Here is a 20,722-nt window from a genome sequence, read left to right on the forward strand (position 1 = left end):
TCCATCCTCTGGGGTCCATCTCATCCAGGCAAAGAGAGCTGGCTGGTCTCTGAGCATTGTTATAAATGCCACTAGCAGGTCAAATATTTTTATATGCCCCGGACGCAGAAAGAGGCTGTACCTCTGGATAAACTTTGAGAAACTTTCCATCCAAACCAAAGGGGTATATCTTCTAGGTGGTACCAAGAAACCTAAACTGAGTAAAACAACAGGCTTGCTTTAATCCAGTTCCAGAATGGGGTGCACGGCTTTGAAAAGCACTTTGTAGCAGAAGATGTAGAGGTGTGTGTAAAGCCAGGTTTCTAGAAACACTAAAGGAAACAGACACCACCCGATGTGGCCTGCTCGACCTCTGGATGCTCTCTATACGGGTGGGGGATAGCTACTGGGTCCAGTTGACTTTGGGGGTGTCTTGATGCTCTGTGCGTGTGTCCAGGTGTCTGCTGAAGTCCTCCTGTCTCTGCTTGTGGGTCTGGGATGCTTTCTTCAGGATCCTTTCCCTTTGTCACTTTTGCTGCATTTTCTTGAAGGCCACCTGGGCTAGGGTCAGCTTGTCCAGGTCATACCACTTCTCTTCCTCATTCTTTTTGCTTGTTCCCATGGCTTCCTACTTTGGCCTTGTCTTTGTGCTTCTTTTTCTTCTGCTGCTGGGTTACTCCAAGCTCTGTGATGCCTTTTGGCTTCAGGGGTCCCTGGACCTGCTTATATATAGGCCCCCAGGACACTAGCCTGCAGTTTGGTAGGTAATAGAACTTTTTGTAGAGAAAAGATCAAGCAACATACGTGAAGATTTATGTCCAAGGATGTGCATCACAGAATTCCTGAAAATATATATATATTTTTTGTGGCAGGATCTCACTATGTTGCCCAGGCTGGAGTACAGGCTCAAACTTCTGGGCTCAAGCAATTCTCTTGCTTCAGCCTCCTAGGTAGCTGAGAGTATAGGTGTGTATGACCATCCCTGGCCAATTTTTAAAATTTTTCTGCAGAGATGAGGCCTTGCTATGTTAGCCAGGCTGGTCTCAAACTCCTGGCCTCAAGCGACCATCCTGCTTTGGTGGCCTCCCAAAGCTCTGGAATTATGGGTATGAGCCACAGCACCCGACCCTTAAAATATATACATATTTAATTTTAATGTTTGTATTATGTGTATCTGCCGATTGTTTTTTATTTCTATGTATATTTTTACTTAAAATATTTTAATGGAAATATTTAAATGTTCTCCAACATGGTGAAACCTCATCTCTACTAAAAATACAAAAATTAGCCAGGCATGGTGGCATATGCCTGAAATTGGGAGGCTGAGCCATGAGAATCGCTTTAACCCTGAAGGTGGAGGTTGCTGTGAGTCAAGATTGCACCACTGCACTCCAGCATGGGTGACAGAGCAAGATTGTTTCTCAAAAAACACATACACACACACACACACACACACACATAAACGTCTGCAATAGTAAACCACTTTGGTAGGTCATAGTCCATACGTAGTCCCAGCACTTTTGGAGGCTAAAGTTGGGAGGATCACTAGAGCCCAAGAGTTCAAGACCAGCCTGGGAGATATAGGGAGATCCCATCTCTACAGAAAAATGGAAAAATTAGAAAATTAGCCAGGTATCATGGCATGCACTTGTAGTCTCAGCTACTGAGGAGGCTGAGGTGGGAAGATCACTGGAGCTCAGAAGTTTGAGGCTGCAGTGAGCCATGATTGTGTCACTGCACTCCACCTGGGTAACACGCCAAAACCCTGTCTCTAAAGGAAAAAAAAGTGTGTTCTGACTTGGTAAATATTAGAATATTTAAGCTCTTAAGCTATGAAGTCAGAGCTAGATTTAAACCCATCTCTTCCTAGCTGTGTGTTGTGGACAATCTGTAACCTCTCTCAGCCTCAGTTTCCATGCCTACCTATTTTATTTATTTATTCTTTTCAGAGACAAGGTTTGCTACATTGCCCTTGGCAGATCTCCATCTCAGCCTTCTGAGTAGCTGGGACCACAGGCTCACGCCACTATGCCCAGCTACCTTTTAAAGTTATAGGATTAAATAAATCAGTTTCTATGATGTGCTTATAAACAGTGTCTGGCATTCAGTAAATATTCACCGCATATATATATATATATATATATATACAATGATTGAATACTAAATCTTAAAGTCAGTGATGCTGGCATGCAAAAGACATTTAATAAACATCTTTGAATAAACAAAATATGATGAATATGATTGGAGATTAGACTGAGAAAATTGTGTTTAGGTCAAAAAGAAAATTTGAAGCCAGGCGCGGTGGCTCAAGCCTGTAATCCCAGCACTTTAGGAGGCTGAGGCGGGTGGATCACGAGGTCAAGAGATCGAGACCATCCCGGTCAACATGGCGAAACCCCGTCTCTACTAAAAATACAAAAAATTAGCTGGGCATGGTGGCGCGTGCCTATAATCCCAGCTACTCAGGAGGCTGAGGCAGGAGAATTGCCTGAACCCGGGAGGCGGAGGTTGCGGTGAGCCGAGATCGCGCCATGCACTCCAGCCTGGGTAACAAGAGCGAAACTCCGTCTCAAAAAAAAAAAAAAAAGAAAAAAAGAAAATCTGACCATAAAGTAAAGAGATTTTGGTGTTCTACGAGTAATTAATGAACTCAGAAGGGAATGTCATAGGATATCTTTTAAAACTGTTTTGAACAGTTGCATCATGCTGAAATAAACACATATAGCCTCAAAAGGTGAATTCTTTAGAAGACAAAACCCATTTAGATATAACCATTCTATTAGAATGCATGTTGTTTTTGGCCAGGCACGGTGGCTCACACCTGTAATCCCAGCCCTTTGGGAGGCTGAGGCGGTCGAATCACCTGAGGTCAGGAATTTGAGACCAGCCTGACCAACATGCAGAAACCCCGTCTCTACCAAAAATACAAAAAATTATCCGGGTGTGGTGGCACATGCTACTCAGGAGGCTGAGGCAGGAGAGTTGCTTGATTGCTTGAACCCAGGAGGCCGAGGTTATGGTGAGCTGAGATCATGCCATTGCATTCCAGCCTGGGCAATGAGAGTGAGACTCTGTGTCAAAAAAAAAAAAAGTATGTATGTTGTTTTCACTGTTTTCTGTGTGATAACTTTATAGCTATTCTCTACATGGCCCACTTTAAAACAGCCCTGGGAGCAGCCTTGTCTTTATTCACAAAGGCTCTCTGAGCACCTAGAAGTGCTGCCACAGGCCCGAGGTCTTTGCCCTCATGGACCAGCTACTGTAGACTGTGCTGGGCTGTGATGGGTGATGGTGACGCAGTCTCACCTCCTGTGGATGACTCAGGAGGTTCCTAGCGGTCTGGGAATACCCAGGACAGCCCAGAGCTCTGCTCCTGGAAAAGGAGGCAGCTTCAGGCTCTGCCTACTGCATATCCAACTGTGAAGCCTGGGCAACTATGCTGAGATTCTGGGCCTCAACTCTATCTATAAAATGAGAGCATTACAGAGATGACTTTAGTTTTTTTTTGTTTTCTTTTGAGACAAAGTTTTGCTCTTTTTGCCAAGGCTGGGGTGCAATGGCGCAATCTTGGCTTACCGCAACCTCCGCCTCCCAGGTTCAAGCAATTCTCCTGCCTCAGCCTCCCTTCCGAGTAGCTGGGACTACAGGTGTGCACCACTGTGCCTGGCTAATTTTGTATTTTTAGTAGAGATGGGTTTTTTTCACGTTGATCAGGGTGGTCTTGAACTCCTGACCTCAGGTGATCTGCCCACCTTGGCCTCCCAAAGCACTAGGATTACAGGCATGAGTCACCATGCCCGGCAGACTTTAGTTTTGTTTTGTTTTTTTCTTTTTATCCAATGACCAGGAAGAAATTCACTGGGACCAAACACACACACACACACATGAACACACACACATGAACACACACACACACACACACACACACACACACACGGACACAACTGGAAAACATGTTCACAAATGCCAAGGTCACTCCCACTCTGAATCATGTAGGGGATTTTTGTCTTTTTTTTTTTTTTTTTATAAAGACAAAAAAAAGGGCTCACTGCAGCCTTGACCTCCTGGGATCAGGAATTCTCCCACCTCAGCCTCCCAAATAGCTGGGACTGCAGGCACAGGACACTGTACTCTCAGCTAACTTTTGATTTCTTTTAAGTAGAGACAAGGTCTTGCCATGTTGCCTAGACTGGTCTCAAACTCCTGGGCTCAAGTGATTCTCCCGCCTCTGCCTCCCAAAGTGCTGGGATTACAGGGGGTGAGCCACCACGCCTGACCTGAAATACTTGGTTTTCTAGTGGAAAAAGGTCTGGCAAGGAAGCAAAGGCCCTGGTTGTTGATGGCTGCCAGCCTTATGGGATCTCAGGTAAATTGTGTCACCTCTTTAGGCCCTTTGCTGTAATGTCAGGCTTCTGACCTAATTAATGAACTCTGAAGTCCCTTCATTGCTGAAATTCTATTTTATAATCATTCCAATTCCATGCAATGATCCCATGTTGAGCACGTGTGCCAGGCACTTTCTACGCCCAGGGGCTGCAAAAGGGAATGACTCATGGACCCCACCATTGAAGGACCCACCGTCTTACTGAGTGAGCCAGCAAGGGAAGCACTGAGATGGAGATGGGCATGTGTGGGCTTGTTCTGGAGCTGGACACGCCTGAAGACTCTTAACAGAGGCCATTGTCTCCACCTGGCTCTCATTTGGGCCTATGCCATTTTTGTAGGATTTAAATGGGTGATGAATATACCCAGTGTCACCAAACACATATTGCCACCACATTTCTACCCCCATCCCAAAGGGGTTTGTTTCAAGGGGGAGTGTCTGGTCATCCTATGTGGCCAGACTTTGCATACTGCAAGCTCTGGCAACACAGCCAAACAATGCATGTGACAAAGGACAAATGCAGAATACAAAACATAGCTAATAGCTGGGTTAATTATCTTACTTGAGCCTAGATGTTTTTCAGCCCTCACTCCTCCACCCTCTGAGTCATTTACTTTTATCAGTTACATTTTTAAAAATTGATGTCACACAAAACATAATTATATTTCTAGTCATCCAGTTCCCCATTTCAGACCCCTGGCCATATCCATTTGGTCACTTTCCATCACAAGATACTGTTTGAATTGTCGGCTCAAAAGCTTCCACTGCCCAACAAGGCTAAATGCCAACACAAGAAAAAACCCCGCCAGCCAATGGAGTTTATTTCTAATGCCAGACACGGCTTTGAAATACAGGTTTCTACAGCATGAGAACTGGCTGGTGAATAATTGCTTCAACAGCATCAGCCCTCTAAGTGCCCAAGGAGTAAACATGATCTTCCATGGGAGTGAAATGCAGCGGTTGTGCAGAGAGAAGACGTAGGAGAGGTTTACCTTGGGCAGCATGGTCAAGAGCAGACTCTTTCCTTGCTTGAATGTGAAAGCCCATCTATAAACAGCTTTCACAGCTCTGTGGGGCCAGACAATTGCACCACTGAAAGATAGGACTGGTAAGTGCTCCCCACTTCCAGGGATTACTCTGTGTGTCTCAGCAGAAATCAGGTGCTTTGCCCTGCTTTTGTGTGAGTAAATGTCTTTTTTTTTTTTTTTTTTGAGATGGAATCTTGCTCTTTCGCCAGGCTGGAGTGCAGTGGCATGATCTCGGCTCACTGCAACCTCTGTCTCCTGGATGCAAGCAATCCCCCTGCTTCATCCTCCTCAGTAGCTGGGACTACAGGCACGTGCCGCCACACCCAGCTATTTTTTTTTTATTTTAATAGAGATGGATTTCACCATGGCCAGGACGGTCTCGATCTCCTGACCTCATGTTCCGCCCACCTTGGCCTCCCAAAGTGCTGGGATTACAGGCATGAGCCACCGCACCTGGCTGAGTAAATATCATTTTATTCTAGAAGCCCCTGTTCCTGTGCCTGGTCTCTTACTGTTACTGTTTAACCTGATCAGTAGCAAAGAAGCCAGAGGCAGAGGGAGTCAGCTACAAAACCTGTCCATCTGGGTGCCTGGTGCGGAGGCAATACCTCTCTAGAAGTTGCCCACTGGCCACAGACCCATTCCTGAGTGAACTCAGGACGTTTGGGGTACAGTTTTCTTGGGAAGCAGTAAAGCCATCCAGGAAGCCATTACGAACCACATGATTCAAAAAGGTTTATTGAGACCCACCATGCGCCAGCATGTTCTAGGCCCTGGGAAAGAGTTCTGCTTATAGCCAAGTCTCTGCTCTCCTGGAGCTCGCTGTCCACGGGACATGATGATAACATGCAGATAAATACCTGGAATGTCAGGTGACGTGGAAGGTGAGGAGGAAGGAGTGATCAGGGCAGAGAGAGATGCTGTTCTAGACAGGCCACTCAGGACAGACCCTCCAATGAAGCCATATTTGAATGAACAAAGAGATTGACTCACACAAATATCCGAGGCAGGAGGGCTTCAAATGCAAAGGCCCTGGTTTGGGGTGTGCCTGGCATCTCAAAGGACCCCCAGATGGCACTTTAAGGAGCTGGTGACAGCAATTCCTCCCAGAGAAGCTCTTCAAGTAGACAGTGAGTGAGATGGTACATGAAGAGGCTTTTCTAGTAAAACTGCTAGTGAAGGCCACACGTGGCAGCTCATACCTATAATCTGAGCACTTTAGGGGGCCAACCAGGAGGATCTCTTGAGCCCAGGAGATCGAGGTTGCAGTGAGCTGTGATCATACCACTGTACTGGACAATAGAATGAGACCTGACTCAAAAAAAACCAAACCAAACCAAACCAACCTGCTAGGGATGATCTTTCCATGTGAACGATGTGTTGATCCTGCCCATAATTAGAGCTCATGTCTTCTAAGCCCTCCCCCTAGTCTGCCTACCTGTGTTTTGTTAGAAGCCAAAGCTGCTGAAATCCAAGCAGCCCCACAGGCAAAGCCACAACAGGATGAAAGGAAGAAACATCTGAGCCAGGCGCAGCGGCACGCACCTGTAGTCCCAGCTACTCAGGAAGCTGAGGAGGGAGGATCACTTGAAACTGGAGTTCGAGGTCAGCCTGGGCAATGCAATTTTTTTTTCAAAGGATCTGGTCTTAAAAGTATGTGTGAAGAAAAATAGGTCTTCGGTTAGTTTCTGTTGTTCACCTACTATTACAAACACTTCATAAATATTAGCTTTTATGTAGATGTGATTATCCTCATTTTACACAGGAGTAACCTAAGCCTCAAAGAGAGGAAGCAAATTGCTCTAGACTACATGGTGCTAAGAAGCTGTGAATCACCCCAGCTACTTGGGGAACTGAGGCAGGAGGATTGCTTGTGCCCAGGAGGTCAAGGCTGCAGTGAGCCGAGATCGTGCCACTGCACTGCAGCCTGGGTGACAAAGTGAGAGAGAACTTGTCTCAAAACATTAAAAAAAAAAAAAAAAGTTCAATGGTGAATTAGGATTTGAACCCAGGCTGCGTGATTCTGGAGCCTTTATTCTTTCCAAAGCAGAGCTATCACCCCTGTGCGCGGCGATCATATGCATCTAGTACCTTGGAACCATTGCTAACCCAGCTTACAGAGCCCCATCCAGGAGCAGACTGCCAGCCTTGGTTTGTGGCTGCGTGGGGACTCCCCACAGACGGCAATTTGTTTATACAGAGTGGCTGTCACTTAATTCAGTAAAGCCTACGTTTCCATGCCTCTGTTACAAGTTTGGCTGAACCACAAACCTAGGGGGTGGCTCACTGCCCTACCCTCAGCTCTCTCCATGTCTGAAACGCTGCGGTGGGCACTCGAACACTGAGACTGAGGGGGTGGCCCAGCTTTTGGAGATACGCCCGTGTGCTTTCAGGATCAACCAATGCTTTCTCTCCAGAGGCTTCACTTCTGCACTAGCACTGCAGGTGTAGCTCTCATACCTAAAACAACACACAGGTTATCACCTTCCTTTCCCCAGAGAGATTTCTAGTACATGGAATCATGGAACGTGAGGGTCAAAACGGATGTGAAGTTCTTTGAGCCCAGTGGTCTTCTGATGGTTCCCTCACTACTCTACCCTTCTGCCAAGTGGCCATCCTGTTCATGCCTGAACACTCCAGTTTCCAGGTCATACACTGGCTCCTGCCAGCCACTCTGTCTCTGGACAGCTCCAAGCAGCATCGCTACCCTGTGCCAAAGTCTGTCTTCCCTTCATCTCTACTCTGTGCAATTAATGGAAACTCTTCCTGGGAGGCTACATAGCATACCTCAAATAGCTTCTATGTGGAAACAAAACAATTGCTTTATACTTCTATTAATATAGTCTGCAGTCACATCTTTTTTTTTTTTTTAGACGGAGTCTTGCTCTGTTGCCCAGGCTGGAGTATAGTGGTATCACCTCAGCTCCCTGCAACGTCCGCATCCCAGGTTCAAGTGATTCTCTTGCCTCAGCCTCCTGAGTAGCTGGGACTACAGGCATACACCACCACGCCCTTCTAATTTTTGTATTTTTAGTAAAGATGGAGTTTCACCATGTTGGCCAGGCTGGTCTCGAACTCCTGACCTCATGTATCCACCTGCCTCAGCCTCCCAAAGTGCCAGTCACAGCTTTTTTGGATACTCATATAACACTGTTAATTCCTATTGATACTTTCATCAACCAAAACTTAAGTGTTTGTTTCAATTTTCTTTTTTCTGGCATCACATTAGTATTAAGCTGTACTCCTGTGTCCACACTAGTACAGTTGATTTCATGGACCATTACAAGATTTTGCATTATTCCTATTAAACTTTCACTAGATGCTCATCCATTGACTGGATCCTGCTGGATCTTGTTGCTGAGATCCATCTGCTTGCTCTCCCTCCCACCTTCACTTCACCTGCAAGTATTCAGGGAAGCATGTGTTTTGTTTTTGTTTTTGCTTTGAGATGGAGTCTCACTCTGTCGCCCAGACTGGAGTGCAGTAGCGCAGTCTCGGCTCACTGCAACCTCCGTCTCCAGGCTCAAGTGATTCTCCTGCCTCAGGCTCCTGAGTAGCTGGGATTACAGGCACCCACTGCCACACCGGTTAATTTTTGTATTTTTAGTAGAGATGGGGTTTCACCATGTTGGCCAGGATGGTCTCAAACTCCTGACCTCAAGTTATCTGCCGGCCTCAGCCTTTCAAAGTTCTGGGGTTACAGGCGTGAGCCACCACACCCGGCCAGGGAAGCATGTGTTGATGGGGTCTCAAAATCAAATACTTGTAGATGCCAAGGATATAACGTAAATAGACCCTCAGGGCAGGGCATCCAAGTCTGAGGGCTTCTTCAGCACCCTCTGGACACAGTCATCCAGCCCCTTTCTAAACCACCTCTCCGGGTTGACATCCAGCCGCCCACTGCCCATCCTGCCCAGATACACTGGGGACTGCTTTCTAGAGGAAGTGCTGCATCTCAGAAAGGGCTACAGTGTGAAGGGAACAGAGCTCAGACTCTGGAGCCAGAAAATGCTGGGTTCTCGCCTCCCCTTTTCCACTCCCTGGCTGTGTGACATTGCACAAGTACATTCACTTCTCTGTGCTTTGGTTTTTCTGATCTGTAAAATAGGGGAAATAATGTCTACTTCATAGGGTCGAGGTAACTGTTTTACAAAATCATTCATTTGGCGTGTTTAGCTCAGGGCCTAGCACATAGGGATTACTTACTACAATTGACCTATACTGATGATTTTTGTGATTATTATAATTGCTACCATGATTATTAGGAATCACACTGTTATCTCTGACATCTCCTATAGATAGTAGCAGCAGGACAATGGAAACAGCCCAGTGAGTACAGAAAGAGATGCTCTTGGACACATACCCAGCCCTCTTCCTTCATTCACACCCCCAGCCTGATAACGTGGGCACATGGCTATAGTCCTCTTGGAGAAAACTCCTCTTGCATTGAGAGTGGAAACGCCAACTTGCCTTCGCATGACATGGAATGCGTCAGGCCGTTCTACTCCTCAAAAACCTTCAGTCAGATCCCTTGTTTCTTACAGAACAAAGTTCAAACTCTCTCCTGTCATTGAGCATCCCCTCCCAGGTGGTCTGTGCCACATCTCTGGCTTGTCTCTCAGGAGACCCTCTCCAAGGCCCTGCCTGTCCACACATAGGACTCACCACTCCCTGGGTGAGCCTGGGCCCTCCCCACCCCGTCCTGTGCTTTGATTCCCCAGGGGAGGCGCCTCGCCGGACTCTTCATTAAATCCCACTCATCCTGCAAAACCTGGCGAAGTTCAAGGCCGCTCGAGGAGCTCTTCCTTTGAGACTCTCCAGCAAGACCCGCTGCCCCTGTGCGGATCGTGTAGCCAGCCCTGCTTGCCATTGCCACTCTGTTGCTGCAGAATGAGTGGACTTGGTCTGTTCGGCGACTCCCCCATCACACACCCACCCCACCCCCACTGCATAGCACAAGGCTGAGAACACTGGGAACGCTCAATAAAGAAATATTTTTGGCCTGAATGAATGGCCTGAAGGACTGTTCCTTTCAACAATTATGGCCCAATAAATTATACCGACATTACCTCCTGGAGGGAAAGGCCACACCAAGGCCCCCACAGATGGGGAAACTGCTCTGTCTGCCAAAACTCACATGCGGGGCAGCCTTGGCCCTCCTTGGCTGTCTACCTGAATCTGGGTTTAACAACTTGGCCTGCAGTTTTACAGCCTGAATCACCAGGCTCAGCACAACAGCATGAGTTCTTTGTCTAGCATGCTGCTGCCAGGTGTTGAAGGAACTGGCTGCAGTGACTTACCCGGCTCAAGGAGACCTGCAGGCGGGGAAGAGGGGTGCCTGCACCCCAGGCTGGGAGGCAGGGGACTCGTCTGCAAAAGGAACCCTTGTCTGGACCCTAAAAAAAAAAAAAAAAAGGAGGTGATGAAAGTTTATAGCATGAGGACCCAGGGCTGGGTGCTGCAGGGGGGTATGCCAGCTTAGAGGTTGGGGGTAGGGGGTTGTGGAATATAGTGTGACCTTCAGGGTCAAGATTCAACTGAACAAAGCGTAGAGAGCCTAGACTTAGTCAGATTTTATTTCTGTAGCTGTAAGAGTTGTGTGGTCCTCTGAAGGATACAGGAAGCCATCAAATTTAAGCTTTTAGAGCTGGGGTTTCGTATCTTAAGAGCCAAAGAGATGCAGTATCCAAACAAGCAATATAAGGCACGAACACTTGTGTGAGGACAGGTTAGAGGGTCTCTGGCTGTCTGGGCCTTCCCTTCTTGGGTTATGAAGTCACTGGTGCAGCATCTATAAATAGAATTCACAGCAATGGCATGCTGGTTATGGTTTAACCACCAGTTCTTCCAAGAAAAAGCCCTGACTTGAGGCATTTGCAGATGTCTGTGGTGTAAATACACCCACCATGGCCCATTTCAAACTACCCAGAAGGTAGGCCCAGAATGTAGGGCCAGGAAGAGATTGCACAGCCAGCTCTTGTGAGCCCGGGCACGCTGACTCCCGTACACACCAATTCCCAGGAACCTGTCAGTGTCGCCAGCAAGAATCCTACCAGTAGCCCACCTCCGCGGTAGTTCTGCAGCCTCACGCACTGCAAGTCAATGAGGCAACCTCAAAAATTATAAGTTAATAAGTCCCAAAATTGTGTGAGATAATATAATAATTCCCTTAGTGGGTAAGCATCTTTCAAACTTGCTACTATTTATTTTTTATTTTTAAGAGACGAGGTCTCACTACGTTGTCTAGGCTGGTCTCAAATGCCTGGGCTTAAACAATCCTCCTGCCTCAGCCTCCCATAGTGTTGGGATTACAGGCATGAGCCACTGCACTCTATTTATTTTAATTTTTTTAAGACAGGGTCTTGCTCTGTTCCCCAGGCTGGAGTGCAGTGGTGTAGTTATAGCTCACTGCAGCCTCAAACTCGTGGGCTTAAGAGATCCTACCTCATCAGTCTCCTGAGAAGCAGGGATTACAGGCTCATGCTAGCATGCCCAGCTAGTTTTTTTATTTTTTGTAGAGATGTAATCTTGCTGCATAGACCAGGCTGGTCTTGAACTCCTGGTCTCAATCGATCCTCTCACTTCGGCCTCTCAGAGTGCTGAGATTATAGGCATGAGTCACTGTGCCCAACCCACAATGCTTTTGCAGATATTCACCAACATGCACAGAGTGCCAAAAAATTTGAGTCAACTGACAAGCACATTTCCAGCAGAGGCCGAACAAGGTAATGCTCTGACTTCCTGTTTCAACTGTCATTTTGTGAAGAAATGTACTTTTCACAGTCCATTTAGTGCCATGTTTTTCAGATTTTTGTTCTTTTTCTTGGGGATCGTGCTGTTTAAAATGGTCCCCACGTGCACGGCTGAAGTGCCTTCTAGTGATCCTAAATGCAGAAAGATTGTGATGCTCCTTCTGTGAAGAATACGAGTGTTAGATGAGCTTTGTTCCGGCAAGAGCTGTAGTGCGGTCAACTTCATTCAAAGTTAATGAATTGGCAATATTGATTAATAAGGCATCTTTAAACAGAAATACACAACTGGGAGCAGTGGCTTATGCCTGTAATTCCGGCACTTTGGGAGCCCAAGGCAAGAGGATTACTTGAGCCCAGGAGCTTGAGACCAGCCTGGGCAACATAAAGACCCATTGCTAGGGCCGGCCATGGTGGCTCACGCCTGTAATCCCAGCACTTTGGGAGGCTGAGATGGGTGGATCACAAGGTCAGGAGATCAAGACCATTGTGGCCCGTCTCTACTAAAAATACAAAAAAAAAAAATTAGCTGGGTGTGGTGGTGCACACCTATAGTCCCAGCTACTTGGGAGGCTGAGGCAGGAGAATTGCTTGAATCCAGGAGGTGGAGACTGCAGTGAGTCAAGATCGCGCCACTGCACTACAGCCTGGGTGACAGTGAGAGACTCTGTTTAAAAAAAAAAAAAAAAAGACTCCATTGCTAAAAAAAAAATTTTAAATTAGCTGGGTATGGTGGTGCACAGCTGTGGTTCTGGCTATTTGGGAGGCTGAGGTGGGAGAATCACTTGAGCCTGGGAGGTTAAGACTGCAGTGAGTCATAGTTGTGCCACTGCTGCATTCAAGCCGGGGCACAGCAAGGCCCAGCTTCTCTAAAAACAAAACAAAACCCCAAAAATCATAAATATACATAAAAAGGTTATATATTAATCAGTTGACAAAACTGTTGTGACCAGAGGCTCTCAGGAAGCTAACCCTGTATCTCTGCTAGGAGCAATGGTTCAATATTCACTAATCCAGTGTCCGTGGTCACCTTATCAAAAGCAGCTACCATGAGTAATGGAAATCTATTGTATCTGCAAAAGGAGAGTAAGGTGCTGCCACGGCCCAGCCCAGAGTGTCAGATCCCAGGCAGGGTAAAGAGGGGAGGAGGGGATCCATGCCGGGGTGGCTCAGAGTGCAGAGTCAGAGTCCACTCAGGGAAAATTCGGTGGCAGCCCAGGTGGGAGATTCATCACATGCATAGGTGGTAATGAAATAAGTAAACATATTAGGCCGAGTGCAGTGGCTCACGCCTGTAATCCCAACACTTTGGGAGGCCAAGGCAGGTGGATCACGGGGTCAAGAGATCAAGACCAGCCTGGCCAACATGGTGAAATCCCACCTCTACTAAAAACACAAAATTTAGCTAGGTGTGGTGGCACGCATCCGTAGTCCCAGCTACTCGGGAGGCTGAGGCAGGAGAATTGCTTCAGTCCAGGAGGTGGAGGTTGCAGTGAGCCAAGATAGCACCACTGCACTGCACTCCAGCCTGGCGACAGAGCAAGACTCTGACTCAATAAAAACCAACAAAAAAAAGTAAACAAACTGAGGGCAAGGGAAGCCAGGGTGCTCTCTGTTTCTGTCACTGAGGGGACCCAGGAGCGGCGTCACTCCAGCAACAATGGGCTCCCGCAGAGCGCAAGTCTTGGCTCTAAATACTATTTTCCACAGCTCTTTGGAGAAATGGATGCTTCCAGTGTTAGAGTAGGCAAGGTGCCATGTAAACCTGAAACATCTTATTTTTCCAGAAAGCACACAAGTTCTCTCTCTCTCTCTCTCATATATATATATATAATGGGGGCATGTCAAAAGGAACAAGCCAAGTTGGGCACAGTGGCTCACACCTATAATCCCAGCACTTTGAGAGGCCAAGGCAGGCAAATCACTTGAGGTCAGGAGTTCAAGACCAGCCTGGACAACATGGCGAAACCCCATCTCTACTGAAAATACAAAAATTAGATGGACGTGGTGGCGTACATCTGCAATCCCAGCTACTCAGGAGGCTGAGGCAGGAGAATCACTTGAATTGGGAGGCAGAGGTTATAGTGAGCTGAGATCCTGTCACTGCACTCTAGCCTGGGTGACAGAGTAAGACTCCATCTCAAAAAAAAAATTAACAAGTAGCTTGATGAGAGACAATATGAGATTCAAAATAATGGTAGTAGATTATAACTCAAACATGGATAGATTAATTAATTGAAAGTTTTATTTGAATTTTTCTTAAACATGAGATATTTGCATAGCTTCAAAATACATCTTTGCAAAATAATTATTAGTTACAAAGTGAATAAAAAATTAAGTTTGGCTGAGCCTGTAATCCCAGCACTTTGGGAGGCCAAGGCAGGCAGATCACGAGGTCAGGAGTTCGAGACCAGCCTCATCAACATAGTAAAGCCTCATCTCTACTAAAAATGCAAAAAATTAGCCAGGCATGGTGGTGCCAGCCAGTAATCCCAGCCACTCAGGAGGCTGAGGCAGGAGAATTGCTTGAACCCGGGAGGTGGAGGTTGCAGTGAGCTGAGATTGCACCACTGCACTCCAGCCTAGGCAACAGAGTGACACTTCATCTCAAAAAAAAAAAAAAAAAATTAAGTTTACAGCAGAAAGATCTGGTAGATACCATCTTAATCACATGATCTAGGTCAACATTATCAACAATAAGAAAAACCAAAATCATGCACCAATCAATAAGATGCAATAAAGAATACGGCATCGTTTCTGTCATTTTTCTGCCTGACGGATGACCTGAATCTGATCATGAGGATCAGACATACTCAAAACAAGGAATATTCTGCAAAATAATTGGCCTGTAACTTCCAAAAATATCAAGGACATGAGGCTGAGGAACTATTCCAGACCGAAAGAGAAGGAAGAGACATGACAAGTACATGTTACACAGGATCTGAACTGGGTCTGCCTGCTGTGCAGGGCGTTGTTAGGACTGCTGGTAAAACTCGGATGTGGTATTAGGATCTAATGATAGTAACACACCGTGCTAATCTCCCAGTTTTGATGGTTGTGTTGAGGTTATACAGGACAATGTCCTTATTTCCAGGAAAACACACACTAAACATTCACAGGTAATGGAGTATTAGGTTAGCAATCCTCTTAAATCATTCAGATAAAAAGTTCTTTCTAGGCCAGGTATGGTGGTGTAATCCCAGCACTTTGGGAGTTTGAGGTGGGAGGATCACTTGAGTCCAGGAGTTCAAGACCAGCCTGGGCAACATGGTGAAACCCCCATCTCTACTAAAAATACAAAAATTAGCTGGGTGTGTGATGGTGGGCACCTGGAATACTAGCTGCTCAGGAGGCTGAGGTAGAAGAATCACTTGAACCAGAAAGGTGGAGGCTGCAATGAGCCAAGATTGTGCCGCCCAGAGTGAGATTCCATCTCAAAACAAAAACAAAACAGTTCTTTGTACTGTACTCTCAACTTTCCTATGAGTTCGTGTTTGTATCAAAAACATGTCATCAAGTGTTTGATTTGTGGTTTTTAACTAAAAACCTTACTAAATTTAACACAGTAGTGAAACATTTAAGGGAAATTAGGATCACCAGAACAATATATTTATTAGATTTATAAAAATTAGGTACTTGGGAGCATTTGTCAGTAATGTACTTTTTCTTTTCCTTTTTTTTTTTTTTTTTTTTTTTTTTTTGAGACTGACTCGTGCTCTGTTGCCCAGGCTGGAGTGCAGTGGCGAAATCTCTGCTCACGGCAACCTCTGACTCCCAGGTTCAAATGGTTCTCCTGCCTCAGCCTACTGAGTAGTTGGAATTACAGGCACGTGCCACCACACCCAACTAATTTCTGTATTGATGTACTTTTAAAAAGAAATAGAATATATTAAATTTATAAATGAAGTTTTAAATGGTTGAAGGCATTTAACTGAATATGTAAATGGGACTAAATTATTATTTTAAAACTCCTTAAAAGTAATTGCTAAAATTACGTAGACTTAGAATAGGGGTTTCAACCGAACTAAAAAGTCTACTGAATATTAACTTTTTAAAACCAGAGTAAATGCAAATAGTTTTTTTCTGAATAATATAGATCCAATAATTCACCAGCACTGTTACAGCACTAACTTTGTGTTTAGGGCTTCCAGGATAAAGAATAAATATAGGCTGGGTACAGTGGCTCATGCCTATAATCCCAGCTCTTTGAGAGGCTGAGGCAGGAGGACTGCTTGAGGCCAGGGGCTCAAGACCAGCCCAGGCAACATAAGTGAGACCTTGTCTCTAAAAAGAAATTAGCTGAGTGTGGTGGCATGCCCCTATAGTCTAGTCCCAGCTACTCCGGAGGCTGAGGTGGGAAGATCCCTTGAGCCTGGGAGACAGAGGTTAAAGAGAGCTGAGATCATACCATTGCACTCCAGACTGGGCGACAGATGAGACCCTGTCTCAAATAAATAAGTAACAACAAAGAAATATAAAACATAATATCTGACCAGCTAAGGAGATCATAACTAATCAATATCACAAGACTAACTCATAGAAGGTAACAGCAAATAAAACAATCTGGCAAGTGTCTGACAGTAAGATAATGTGGCATTCCTTATGTATAGCCCTAGAGGGCAGAACTCCAATCCAGAGGAAAATAAATAAAGGCAATGCAGCCATAAATAGGAATGAGATCATGTCCTTTGCAGGGACATGGATGGAGTTGGAAGCCATTATCTGCAGCAAACTAACACAGAAACAGAAAACCAAACACCGCATCTTCTCACTTATAAGTGGGAGCTGAATGATGAGAATACATGGACACCTGGGCAGAACAACTCACACTGAGCACCTGTGGGGGTTGGGAGAGGGAGTCCATCAGGAGAAATAGCTAACAGATGCTGGGCTTCATACTTAGGTAATGGGATGGTCTGTGCAGTAAAGTATCATGACACACATTTACCTGTGTAACAACCCTGCACATCCCGGCACACATAACCCTGAACTGAAAAGAAAAGTTAAAGAAAAAAAAAAGAAATAAAACAATATAAACATGAAAATAATAATAAATGGGGGCACTGATATTCAGCTTTCATAGGATGGGGTAGCCTACACCGCAAGAACAAACAGAGCTTGAACTCTCAGCAGCTTAACACATAAACTTTTTTTTTTTGAGACAGTTTTGCTCTTGTTGCCCAGGTTGGAGTGCAAAAATGACACAATCTCAGCTCACCGCAACCTCTGCCCCCTGCGTTAAAGCAATTCTCCTGCCTCAGCCTCCCAGTAGCTGGGATTACAGGCACCTGCCACCACACCTAGCTAATTTTTTGTATTTTTAGTAAAGATGGGATTTCACTATGTTAGCCAGGCTGGTCTCAAACTTCAGACCTCAGGTGATCCACTTGCCTCAGCCTCTCACAGTGCCAAGAGTACAGGCATGAGCTACTGCGCCCAGCCAAAATTTGTATCTTGCTCATTCAAAGTTCAATGCAAGCCAGGACAGCTATTTGCCCTGTGGTGACTTAGGGATCCAGGGTGACTTTGTTTTTTTATTTTTGTATTTTTGGTTTTTTTGAGACAGAGTCTCACTCTTGCTACCCAGGCTGAAGTGCAATGCCGGGATCTCAGCTCACTGCAACCTCTGCTTCTTGGGTTCAAGCAATTCTCCTGCCACAGCCTCCCAAGTAGCTGGGACTACAGGTGCTGGTCACCACACCCGACTAATTTTTTGGAGTTTTTGGTAGAGATGGGGTTTCACCATGTTGGCCAGGCTGGTCTCAAACTCCTGACCTCAGGTGATCTGCCAGCTTCGGCCTCTCACAGTGCTGGGATACAGGCATGAGCCACTGCGCCTGGCTCACCTTTTATCTTAAAACTTCACCATAACTGACCATTGCTTCCAAATTACTACAACAGGGAAAAAGAGAGTAGAAAACTCATACTTGCTTTTAAATGCCTCTGCCTGGAAGTTCCACGCACAGCCGGTCGGTTACAAATGGTAGCACAGTCCCAGAAACGGCAACACAGTCCCAGAAGGGCAGTAGGAAGTGCAGGGCTCCTCTGGACCAGGGAAAGGAAGAGAACCAACGCTGTTCTTTATTGACAAGAGCACATTTGAAAACAGTAGAGCAATTAAGAGCACAGACTTTGAAGTCAGAAAACCTGGTTGGAACCTAGATCTCGTGGTTAAAATAACTGTGTGACTTTCAGTAAAGAACTTATCTGTGCTTCTCTGCAAAATGGAGTAAAAATAACTCCCTTTTCTGGTTGTTAAGAATTTGGAGAAGATAATACCTCCTACCACAATGTAAGGGCTCAAAATATAGTGGTTATTTTATTGTTAGTATTACCAAGCCACCCGCTACTCAAATACATTACTTAGAAAGTGATGAGATTCAGGCTGGGCATGATGGCTCACACCTGTAATGCCTGTTACTCAGGGAGGCTGGGGCACGAGAATCACTTGAACCCAGGAGGCGGAGGTTGCAGGTGAAATGAGATTGTGCCACTGCACTCCAGCCTGAGCAACAGAGCAAGACTCTGTCTCAAAGACACAAACAACACTGTAACACAATCCGGCAGAAAATTATTAGCAAATGGTACTATTTACTTATTTAGAGACAGGATCTCACTCTGTGACTCAGGCTGGAGGGCAGTGGTGCAATCTCAGCTCACGAAAACCTCTGCCTCCCAGGTGCAAGCGATTCTCCTGCCTCAGCCTCCCAAGTAGTAGCTGGGATTACAAGCAGGCGCCACCACGCCTGGCTAATTTTTTTTTTTTTTTTTTCATTTTTTTGACACAGAGTGTCCCTCCTGTTGCCCAGACTAGAGTCCAAGGGCGCACTCTCAGCTCACCATGTCTTCCGACTCCCGGGTTCCAGTGATTCTCCTGCCTCAACCTCCTCCCAAGTAGCTGGGATTACAGGCACACACCTCCAGATCCAGCTAATTTTGTATTTTTAGTAGAGACAAGCTTTCCCCATGTTGGTTAGGCTGGTCTCAAACTCCTGACCTCAGGTGATCTGCCTGCCTTAGCCTCCCAAACTGCTGGGATTATAGGCACGAGCCACTGTGCCCTACAGCAAATGGTACTCTTTAAATAAAAGAAAATTTAAAGTAAAACTTTAGCGCAGGGTCTGTGTGCTTGCCAACAGTGATGTGTCTGTCCTCTCTTGCAAAGGACAAATTATGTCATGACACTGTGTCTCCCTCTTGCTACTCCAAGGTTCAGAACAAGACCACTGCCACCACAGGCTGCCCTGACCACCACAGGCAGCCAGGGACACCTCTGCTCAGGAGATGAAATTAGAGAGAAAAACTGTTCTCCACTTGGCAATGCCAAATCTAGTAGTCACTAAAAATTGTTCCGTATCACTACCATTTGTGTTTCTTTTTGGTGTGTGTCCATTTAAAACACGAACACATAGCGAGAGGCTCTCAGGGGCTCCCAAAGACTCCATCTTCTTGCTCTCCCAAGGCTGTGGCAGGGATACTGTCCCTCTTGGCAGGAAGAAAGCAAAAAATGCTTGGCCACTTGGATCAAATTGAGAAAAGGGCAAGCACTCTGCACACTGCAGGCGAATGAGGGCCTGCAGGGCAGTGGCTGTCCACCCTGCTCTGCTTGGAACCACTTGGGGAGCCCAGCAAAATCATCAATGCCTAGGACCCACCCTACTTATTCATTCAACAAAATTCATTATTATTATTATTATTTTATTTTATTTTTTTTTTTTTGAGACGGAGTTTCGCTCTTGTTACCCAGGCTGGAGTGCAATGGCGCGATCTCGGCTCACCGCAACCTCCGCCTCCTGGGTTCAGGCAATTCTCCTGCCTCAGCCTCCCGAGCAGCTGGGATTACAGGCACGCGCCACCATGCCCAGCTAAATTTTTGTATTTTTTTAGTAGAGACGGGGTTTCACCATGTTGACCAGGGTGGTCTCGATCTCTCGACCTCGTGATCCACCCACCTCGGCCTCCCAAAGTGCTGGGATTACAGGCTTGAGCCACCGCGCCCGGCTTATTATTATTATTATTATGGAGTCTCGCTTTGTCACCCAGGCTGGAGTGCAGTGGTGTGATCTCGGCTCACTGCAACCTCGGCCTCTTAGGTTCAAGCTATTCCCCTGCCTCAGCCTCTGGAGTAGCTGGTATTACGGGTACACACCACCACACCTGGCTAAGTTTTGTATTTTTAGTAGAGACGGGGTTTCACCATGTTGGCCAGGCTGGTCTCGTTACCTCAGGCGATCCATCCACCTTGGCCTCCCAAAGTGCTGGGATTACAGACGTGAGCCACCGTGCCCAGCCTTAACAAATATTTATTAAGTGTCTCGTTTGTGGCAGGCACTATTCTGGACAAGAGCCTGGACAGCCTGTTGGGGTGCAAGACACAAAACCACAAAGTTTTCTGCTTTTGTAGTGCTCATGTTCTAGGAGAGAGGGAAAGAGACAATAACTATAATAAATTAGGAAATGATATGGTGCGTGCTCAGGGGACAGTGCTGTGCAGGATACACAGGCGGGGGACGCAGAGCATTAAGCAACACGAGGGAGCGGTTGCAATTTTTTTTTTTTTTTTTTTTGAGACAGAGTTTCAC

General features: G+C 46.1%; 1 pseudogene; it reads right to left on the reverse strand.

The window, feature by feature from the left end:
• Positions 1-382: 382 nt before the first annotated feature.
• Positions 383-10,261, reverse strand: LOC120367336 (protein FAM32A-like; annotated as a pseudogene).
• Positions 10,262-20,722: the final 10,461 nt, after the last annotated feature.

This window comes from Saimiri boliviensis, chromosome 12 (genome assembly GCF_048565385.1).
Source record: "Saimiri boliviensis isolate mSaiBol1 chromosome 12, mSaiBol1.pri, whole genome shotgun sequence".
NCBI classification, from domain to species: domain Eukaryota; kingdom Metazoa; phylum Chordata; class Mammalia; order Primates; family Cebidae; genus Saimiri; species Saimiri boliviensis.